The following is a 9,405-nucleotide window of genomic DNA, read 5'->3' on the forward strand; positions in this document are numbered from 1 at the left end:
TTTGTGGCAAAATTTCAACTTATGTGCTAAAACACACACGGTAGAAGAATATACATATTTATAGAACTTAAAAAAATAATAAGGAATGTACAGGGCTAAAAGGTCCCATCATTGTTTGAGCAGCAAAAGAAGAATGCAGAACATCCTCAACTGAGAAATTCCGAAAGGCTTTCAAATCTGGCGTTTAATTAGTCTTTATTTTCCTAGATACAATATACAAACGTAGTCTGTTAGAACCCATGAACGAATTGAACACCCAGACTTTAAGGGAAAGCAAGGGCACTTTTGCTCACGAAATGTTCTCACCAGTAATGGCATTCAGAATGAAGCTAAAACTGTTTGCTCGCCAGCTTAGCCAGAATATCACAACCCACTTTCCAACACTTGCGAATCTATGGCGCCCCAGTAATGCCAACTGAGAGATATACCAATATGATATGTGCCTTAGACAACGAATTTGGTCGTCGTTTTGCGGACTTTCAGAAACTTTCTGCGGAGTTTTAATATTTTGTCTCCACCGTTTACAACTGGAGGGAGAAGGCTTTTGCTCACGAAATGCTCTACAAAGGAAATTGATTGAATCTGCAGTTTGACGCCACTCTGAAAGAGAAATTCCAATCCACAAGCACTGACAAGTTTATAAATCCAAGTTTGCCAACTTAAGGAAGATATGTGCCTTAGACAACGAATTTGGTCGTCGTTTTGCGGACTTTCAGAAACTTTCTGCGGAGTTTTAATATTTTGTCTCCACCTTTTACAACTGGAGAAGGTGCCGGATGCTCTACAACGGAAATTGATTGATCTGCAGTGTGACGCCACTCTGAAAGAGAAATTCCAATCCAAAAGCACTGACAAGTTTATAAATCCAAGTTTGCCAACTTAAGGAAGATAGCCATGAAACCACTTGTTCTGTTCGGGTCTACATACATTTGCGAAACTTTCTGCGGAGTTTTAATATTTTGTCTCCACCTTTTACAACTGGAGAAGGTGCCGGATGCTCTACAACGGAAATTGATTGATCTGCAGTGTGACGCCACTCTGAAAGAGAAATTCCAATCCAAAAGCACTGACAAGTTTATAAATCCAAGTTTGCCAACTTAAGGAAGATAGCCATGAAACCACTTGTTCTGTTCGGGTCTACATACATTTGCGAGCATACGTTTTCGACAATCTAACAAGACAAATCTGCGTTCCAATCTAACTAATGTTCACGTGCAGTTTCCTCAGCCTCCAATAATTCGAAGTGCGCTTTTTCTAATTCAAATATGTTTTCATCCCGAAAATAAGATTCTCTATTGTATATAGTCGGCCATCATTTACTTTGAAAAGGACTTAAGCAATATATTGCAAAACAAAATGGTGTTTTGGTGTGTGCAAAATTGCGAATTTGGTGTCCCAAAGTGGGTGTTTTGGTGAGATCAGAGCCATAGAAATACCGAGTAGTCCAACCCATTGTTACGTAAAACACAAATTGAACGGCAATTTGGGTCCAAAATAACACAGTAGGTATAGGGAAAATGTATGTTTTTCGGTAAATTACAGAAAAACTTGGGCCTAAAAGCAAATTTAAAGGTTGAAAAATGTAAAAAACATGTGTTGTTTGTTTTCTGTGTCAAAAAAAGTCAAAAATTAGAATTAGAAGCGGTTGATTTGCGACATTTTAGTCATTTAATGCGGCTATACATTTTTTCTAAAAAATGTTTGGTAAGGTAAATAGAAGCTGTTTTACACCTTCCCACAAAAGGAGAACACAAACAAAACTTAACAAGTTCGTTTAAACCCATTGCAAAGTCACCACTTTTGCTCTATTTTGGACACACATAGACGGCAGTTGGACTACTCGGTGTTTATACGACTCTGGGTGAGATAACTGCAACGTTGCCGTGTCAAAACTGCAACCAAAGAAGTTGAGATTCGCCATTCATTATACGACAAAGTTTGAGCTTTCCGTCCCTGGCACAATATACATGGGCTGGTTTTACGGTGCTAAATAATCGATTCAAAAGCCGCCAAGAGAAATACGTACTATATTTCTCCATGTATTCCCAGGTAAGCAGTGCATTTGAGTGGTGTCCTCGCTAGTTTCATGGAACAATTCCAATATGCTTCTGTAATTTGTTAGTGCTGCCTAAAGACTACTACTCCATCTGAATACCCAACGTGTAGGACAAATTGGCCGAATTGTAGGAGAACCAACATTTGACGACCCAGCATTTATGTTATTAAATTTGTTAAGTCGTTTGGGATGAATCTTTAATAAAATGTACAATACAATTTAAAGAAGACATTGACCGTTTTACGTTTACGATCAGGTCTCTTTCGCAGGCATCTTGGCATACGAGATTTAATTGGTGGCCCGTGCAATGCATATATAACGCTTTAGTCGAACCACCATCGTATCCTTGTCCACGAATTTGTGACATTTTTAAACCATAACGTAATTAGGACGTCCTTTACCAGCTGAAATAGAGTAGTACCGTCACACTTGCTTTGTAGATTTTTATCACAGTACCTGATGCAAAAACTAACTTGGTTGGACCGAGAAAAACGGAGTACTACAGTACCCCTGAACAAAGCGACTTCGATTCTATTTTAATTGTTTTGTGCAACTGACGTAACACAGTGTGGCCAAGCATTGATACGATTTCGTTTTGGACATCTGGAGACATAAATTTTGACGTGGAGCATTTAAGAAAATATTCTTGGATGGTTGAATTATATTTCTCCCAAGCAAATACAAAAGTGACCAGAGATTGCCGGCTTCTTATCCCCATGGCCACGTAATGCCTGACCCGTTACGTTACCCCTTGATGTCGGACAGCGTCGAGTATTGCTGTAAGTGCGAGACGATTATTTTTTATACTTTTCATCTAAATTCGTATTTACTAACGCAGCCGTGGACGATTCTTCAATGGCAATCTATAAATAAAAATAACAATTCAGTGATTGTGGAATGAAGAAGAAAATCGACCAAAAGTTTTACCTTAAGCGAGGACGTTGCATTTATGTGGGCTTTTGAATTTGTGTGCTTCAGGATAGACTGCTTGTCTGTCCCTTTTTAAAATCACGCCAACCGTTTGACGTTAACACCCATAGACTCGATGCCAATGCCTCAATGCTTCTCTGGTCCAGACGGTTCCTGGCAATAGTCCAAACACACGTAGAACAACAAAACAGCTTTGGTCTTCATTAAGATGTAAAAACGAAAATTCCTGAAACCAATGACGTTGCGCACTTCTGGCAGACCCGTCTTTTGGCACGAGTTGACGTAATACTTGTTTTTCGGGCAAGCACAAGTCGGACGGTTTTGAGGCACATCGATGCTGGCTAGTGATCTCCGCGTCACGTGCGATAGAGGCACCGGTGCCGACGAAACCAACTCAGTTGCACTTACACTACCTTCACATTTTCCTTTTTTCGCCGGAGAGAAAAAAGCTTCCATACTCGGCTGACTCATAGTTAGTTTTCACGAACTATCAATAGTTCAAGATAAATCAGATTATTACAGTTAAATATTTTGTTGTAGTATAGTTTCATATATACTTTTATTATAAACATTGTTCCGTGTTTAATATACTTTATGAAAGCTTCACGAACGCGGTTATCAATTAGTTCAAGATAAATCAGAGATTATTACAGTTAAATATTATTTTGTTGTAGTATAGTTTTTCATAATACTTTTATTATAAACAAAGCCCGCGTGTTTTTTATGAAAGCATAAATCAGATTATTACAGTTAAATATTTCATATATACTTTTATTTCATATATATACTTTTATTATAAACAAAGCCCCCATTGTTGCGTGTTTAATATACTTTATGAAAGCTTCACGAACGCGGTTATCAATAGTTCAAGATAAATCAGATTATTACAGTTAAATATTTTATTGTAGTATAGTTTCATATATACTTTTATTATAAACAAAGCCCCCCATTGTTGCGTGTTTAATATACTTTATGAAAGCATGCGTATGGCGCATCCAGGTATAGGTCCAAATCCAACGAAACAATAGGCTGCGTCATAAAGCCATTTTTAATGTTGCATAACCATACGTAACGACGTTTTTGATCGTAACGAACGTTTACTTCGAACGAAATTATTCGCGCAAATGCGACGACGCCAATACAACGTTAGGTTTTCTGCCATCCTAGGCGTTCAAACGGGGGCACCCCGGAAATCGACGCTTATGACTGTTGCTGTTCATGTAACCTGTATTATTCCATTTTCCGGTTCCTCTTACACACTCTACCTTCACATTTTCTTTTTTTCGCCGGAGAGGCGCAAATGCGACACGACGCCAATACAAAATATACTTTATGAAAGCTTCACGAACGCGGTTATCAATAGTTCAAGATAAATCAGATTATTACAGTTAAATATTTTATTGTAGTATAGTTTCATATATACTTTTATTATAAACAAAGCCCCCCATTGTTGCGTGTTTAATATACTTTATGAAAGCATGCGTATGGCGCATCCAGGTATAGGTCCAAATCCAACGAAACAATAGGCTGCGTCATAAAGCCATTTTTAATGTTGCATAACCATACGTAACGACGTTTTTGATCGTAACGAACGTTTACTTCGAACGAAATTATTCGCGCAAATGCGACGACGCCAATACAACGTTAGGTTTTCTGCCATCCTAGGCGTTCAAACGGGGGCACCCCGGAAATCGACGCTTATGACTGTTGCTGTTCATGTAACCTGTATTATTCCATTTTCCGGTTCCTCTTACACACTCTACCTTCACATTTTCTTTTTTTCGCCGGAGAGGCGCAAATGCGACACGACGCCAATACAACGTTAGGTTTTCTGCCATCCTAGGCATTCAAACGGGGGCACCGCGGAAATCGACGCTTATGACTGTTGTTGTTCATGTAACCTGTATTATTCCATTTTCCGGTTCCTCTTACACACTCTACCTTCACATTTTCTTTTTTTCGCCGGAGAGAAAAAGCTTCCATACTCGGCTGACTCATAGTTAGTTTTCACGAACGCGGTTATCAATAGTTCAAGATAAATCAGATTATTACATTTAAATTTTTTTTGTAGTATAGTTTCCTTTTATTATAAGCAAAGCCCCATTGTTGCCTTTATGAAAGCATGCGTATGGCGCAGCCATTTTTAATGTTGCAAAACCTACGGTAAGACGTTTTTGATCGTAACGAACGTTTTTACTTTGAACGAAATTATTCGCGCAAATGCGACGAAGCCAATACAACGTTAGGTTTTCTGCCATCCTAGAGGCATTCAAACTGGGGCACCCCGGAAATCGACGCGTATGAGACTGTTGTTGTTCATGTGACCTGTATTATTCTGTCGGAATAAGCATTTTCCGGTTCCTATAGACCTTACGTACACATACCCACATATTTGGTGTCGGAATTGAAAAATTTTGTACTAACACTATTGCTACGTTCTTTTGACCTGTAATATTATGTCGGAATAAGTTTTTTTCTGGTTCCTACACCCTAATTTTACGTTCACATACTCATATTTACTGTCGGAATTGCATGTTTTTGAAATTACACTAGACCATTATTTCATGGCATGAAGAAAAGATTACGGGATGTAAATCAAAGAAATGGTACACATAAACGAAGCAGTTGTACAATCAAATGCAACCTTGCCTGGAAGGCATTTTTTGTGAAACCACTTTCTGCATGAAACGCACAGAATTAAAGTTCCTTGATGATATTACCGGGACAGCCAACCAGCCTTGCATTTTCCAATCACCATGAACGGTCTCCGCGTGTTGCAAGAATTGCTGCAATTTTCTTCAACAACATTTACTTGCAGTCGAAATTTCATCGTCCAAATTGATTCTACAAAATCTTCTTTTTAGGGGGTTTTTGAAAAACAAATTCGTACTTGTTGCCCATCTCCTAGTCGGGACGGACGCTATTATTCGTGGTAAGTAAAGTTCGTTCACCAAACAATAGCAATTAGTCATCACCGTATGGACTCCGCAGTCGAATGGGTTCTGGCGTCTTTGCACTGTTGGAAAGTCCAATCATCGATATTCGTTGACGATGACGCAACAGCAAAACACGACTGAATTATTTTAAACACGTTTTCAAACACTGCAGAAGCCAATGAGCCCCAGGGTTGGCAACGAAAATGAACTTGTATAGTTCAAAGCTCCTTGGTGACATGCGAACCCACAGATTTCTTAATGCAGGCCTTTTGCAGAAAACAACAATCCCACAATAAAAAAAAGTTTGTTCATTACCTTGCAACAGCGATTTTATATATGTTTCTATTTGCATCATCAGTTAAGCCAGTTGTTCCCTTTCAAACATTGCAGATGAGGAGGCGTGCTATCGGTCATGCTGATTTGCTCGTTCTCCCATGGGATAGACTGATGTTGCTATCTTTCTGTGATCGATTTCCAGTATTTTTCTTCAACGACATTTTTTCGTAAGGCAAAGTGGTTAAAGACCTGTCGCCGAGGTCATCAAAATTAGGCGCTCACTTAGTCATATAGACGAGATACTGTGGTTATTGGTGGGTGTACCAGTTTGTAGAGGTACAAGTAAAGATTTCTGGCAATTAGGCGCTCACTTAGTCATATAGACGAGATACTGTGGTTATTGGTGGGTGTACCAGTTTGTAGAGGTACAAGTAAAGATTTCTGGCTTTATCTTTGTCGTCAATCTCTGGGTCACAAAAAGTGGTTAAAGACCTGTCGCCATTGATTTCCAGTATTTTCTTCAACGACATTTTAGTGGTTAAAGACCTGTCGCCGAGGTCATCAAAATTAGGCTCAGTTAGTCATATAGACGAGAAACTGTGGTTTCATTAAATGAAATTTGATGCTTTATTGGTGTAGAAGTATGTAGAGGTACGTAAAGATTTCTGGCTTTATCTTTGTCGTCAATCTCTGGGTCACAAAGAACACACAACCATTTGGACGTCGAATACATAGAAACATCTCCCACTACTCGGATATGAACATTTTGATGGCTTCGGAAATATCTAACCGTATGTACGACGTCGTTGTACCGGATCTTGACAATCCTATCAACCCCGTTTAGGCTCAGTTAGTCATATAGACGAGAAACTGTGGTTTCATTAAATGAAATTTGATGCTTTATTGGTGTAGAAGTATGTAGAGGTACGTAAAGACGTATGTACGACGTCGTTGTACCGGATCTTGACAATCCTATCAAACCCCGTTTAGGCTCAGTTAGTCATATAGACGAGAAACTGTGGTTTCATTAAATGAAATTTGATGCTTTATTGGTGTAGAAGTATGTAGAGGTACGTAAAGATTTCTGGCTTTATCTTTGTCACAAAGAACACACAACCATTTGGACGTCGAATACATAGAAACATCTCCCACTACTCGGATATGAACATTTTGATGGCTTCGGAAGTATCTAACCGTATGTACGACGTCGTTGTACGGGTTCTTGACAATCCTATCAAACCCCGTTTTACACATAATCGAGCCATCGCTCTTTGAGTGGTTTGAAACTGTGGACCCTTCTCCGCCGTTGCCGAAACAGGGTCTTGTAAAGATAGGATTTCTTCAATGACGTGCTAAGCTGGTGGTTATTTTCGGGAGTGTAACGTTGGTTCTCGATTAAACTTTCCATGAAAATTCGGGGTTTACTTTGGAAATCTCATAACAAACTTGTTTGAATATAATTAAAATAACGTCGAATGGAAGTTGCTTGTGGTGGGTTCATGCTTTCACCCCTCCGAGTAAGCGTGCGAGACGTGATGGGTCTATGAGTCAATGTGTCAGAGAGCCTTGTTTTTCTAGCAATAACTTTGGCGAGTGTGATTCCAATGAAATTATGGGAGGTAAGTGCTAACGTATATATTTTACTGATTTACGTCTAAACTATAAAGTCTGTTTAGATTTCACGTGCTGCGTCGCGGACCGTAGATGATGTTGATTTTATTCCGGGATTGTCGCAAGTGATTGTTAATGATATTGAAGTGGCGCAACGTGCGCTTTAAGTCTGTTGTAAACAAAGAGGAAGAATATATTTTACTGATTTACGTCTAAACTATAAAGTCTGTTTAGATTTCACGTGCTGCGTCGCGGACCGTAGATGATGTTGATTTTATTCCGGGATTGTCGCAAGTGATTGTTAATGATATTGAAGTGGCGCAACGTGCGCTTTAAGTCTGTTGTAAACAAAGAGGAAGAATCCCGGATGTCTGGGAATCCCCCCAGTACTGTAACTCCAACCATTCGGGGAGTCACTACAATAGGCCCCGATTCGCTGTCAAGGGCCGAAAATATTTAGTGTTGTCGGCTGTTATGTTACGGACATGCATTTGGGCCTCTACAGTGTCGAACCAAGCGGCTGCATTTAATTTCCAGAATGCTGGAAGCTTTAGAGAGACTGCTGCTAAGTTGGAATCTTGATTCTCCATGCTAATAAAGCAATATTTGATCTACAAATATTCTTCGGGGTCACCAATGAAGTGGCGCAACGTGCGCTTCAAAAGTCAGTTTATTCGAATGTCCGAGTACTGTAACTCCAACCATTCGGGGAGTCACTACAATAGGCCCCGATTCGCTGTCAAGGGCCGAGACAACGTAATAATATTTAGTGTTGTCGGCTATTAGGTTACGGACATGCATTTGGGCCTCTACAGTGTGGAACCAAGCGGCTGCATTTAATTTCCAGAATGCTGGAAGCTTTAGAGAGACTGCTGCTAAGTTGGAATCTTGATTCTCCATGCTAATAAAGCAATATTTGATCTACAAATATTCTTCGGGGTCACCAATGAAGTGGCGCAACGTGCGCTTCAAAAGTCAGTTTATTCGAATTCGAATGTCCGCCGAGACAACAACGAGGAAGAATCCCGGATGTCTGGGAATCCCCAGTACTGTAACTCCAACCATTCGGGGAGTCACTACAATATCGAAGAGCCGCAACAGTTTTCCACGTCGCAAGGGTTTAGTTCGAGTCAAGTAAAGTCACCCAAAACGTATAGCCCAACGACACAAGTAAATGATATTATGGGGGATCCTTTTTGTTTTTACATGAGCTCGAAATGACGGAAACAGAAGCAGAGTACAGCTTTCGTAGACTTGGTTTATCGGAATCAGAGGTAGAAGACAAAATGCGTACTTTTCGTGAACTATCATCGCGCCCCATCAATATAATGCAACGCAACAAGTAAATGATATTATGCAAGACCCCTTTTGCTTACACGCATTCCAACTGTCCGAATCAGAAATGATGTTTCACCTACGCGAAGTCGGTCGAGGCAGTGGTAAAAACGAACCTCTGCATCAGTCGGAAGAAATTCGGGCTGGTGAAAATGAAGTAGGCGAAGATTATATTTGAGAAAATAATGATGGTCGTTTTAACGAATTTTTGGAACGGAATCCTAATGCAATTTTCGCCAAACGTTCTTAACTACAATTTCG

At 39.7% G+C, this 9,405-nt stretch overlaps 1 long non-coding RNA gene across 1 annotated transcript in view; it reads left to right on the forward strand.

The window, feature by feature from the left end:
• The window catches only part of LOC113475716, a 13,134-nt gene that overhangs the window by 752 nt on the left and 2,977 nt on the right, over nt 1-9,405 (forward strand). The window lies entirely within an intron of this gene.

The sequence above is a fragment of the Ciona intestinalis genome, unplaced genomic scaffold (assembly GCF_000224145.3).
Source record: "Ciona intestinalis unplaced genomic scaffold, KH HT001209.1, whole genome shotgun sequence".
In the NCBI taxonomy this organism is placed as follows: Eukaryota; Metazoa; Chordata; class Ascidiacea; order Phlebobranchia; family Cionidae; genus Ciona; species Ciona intestinalis.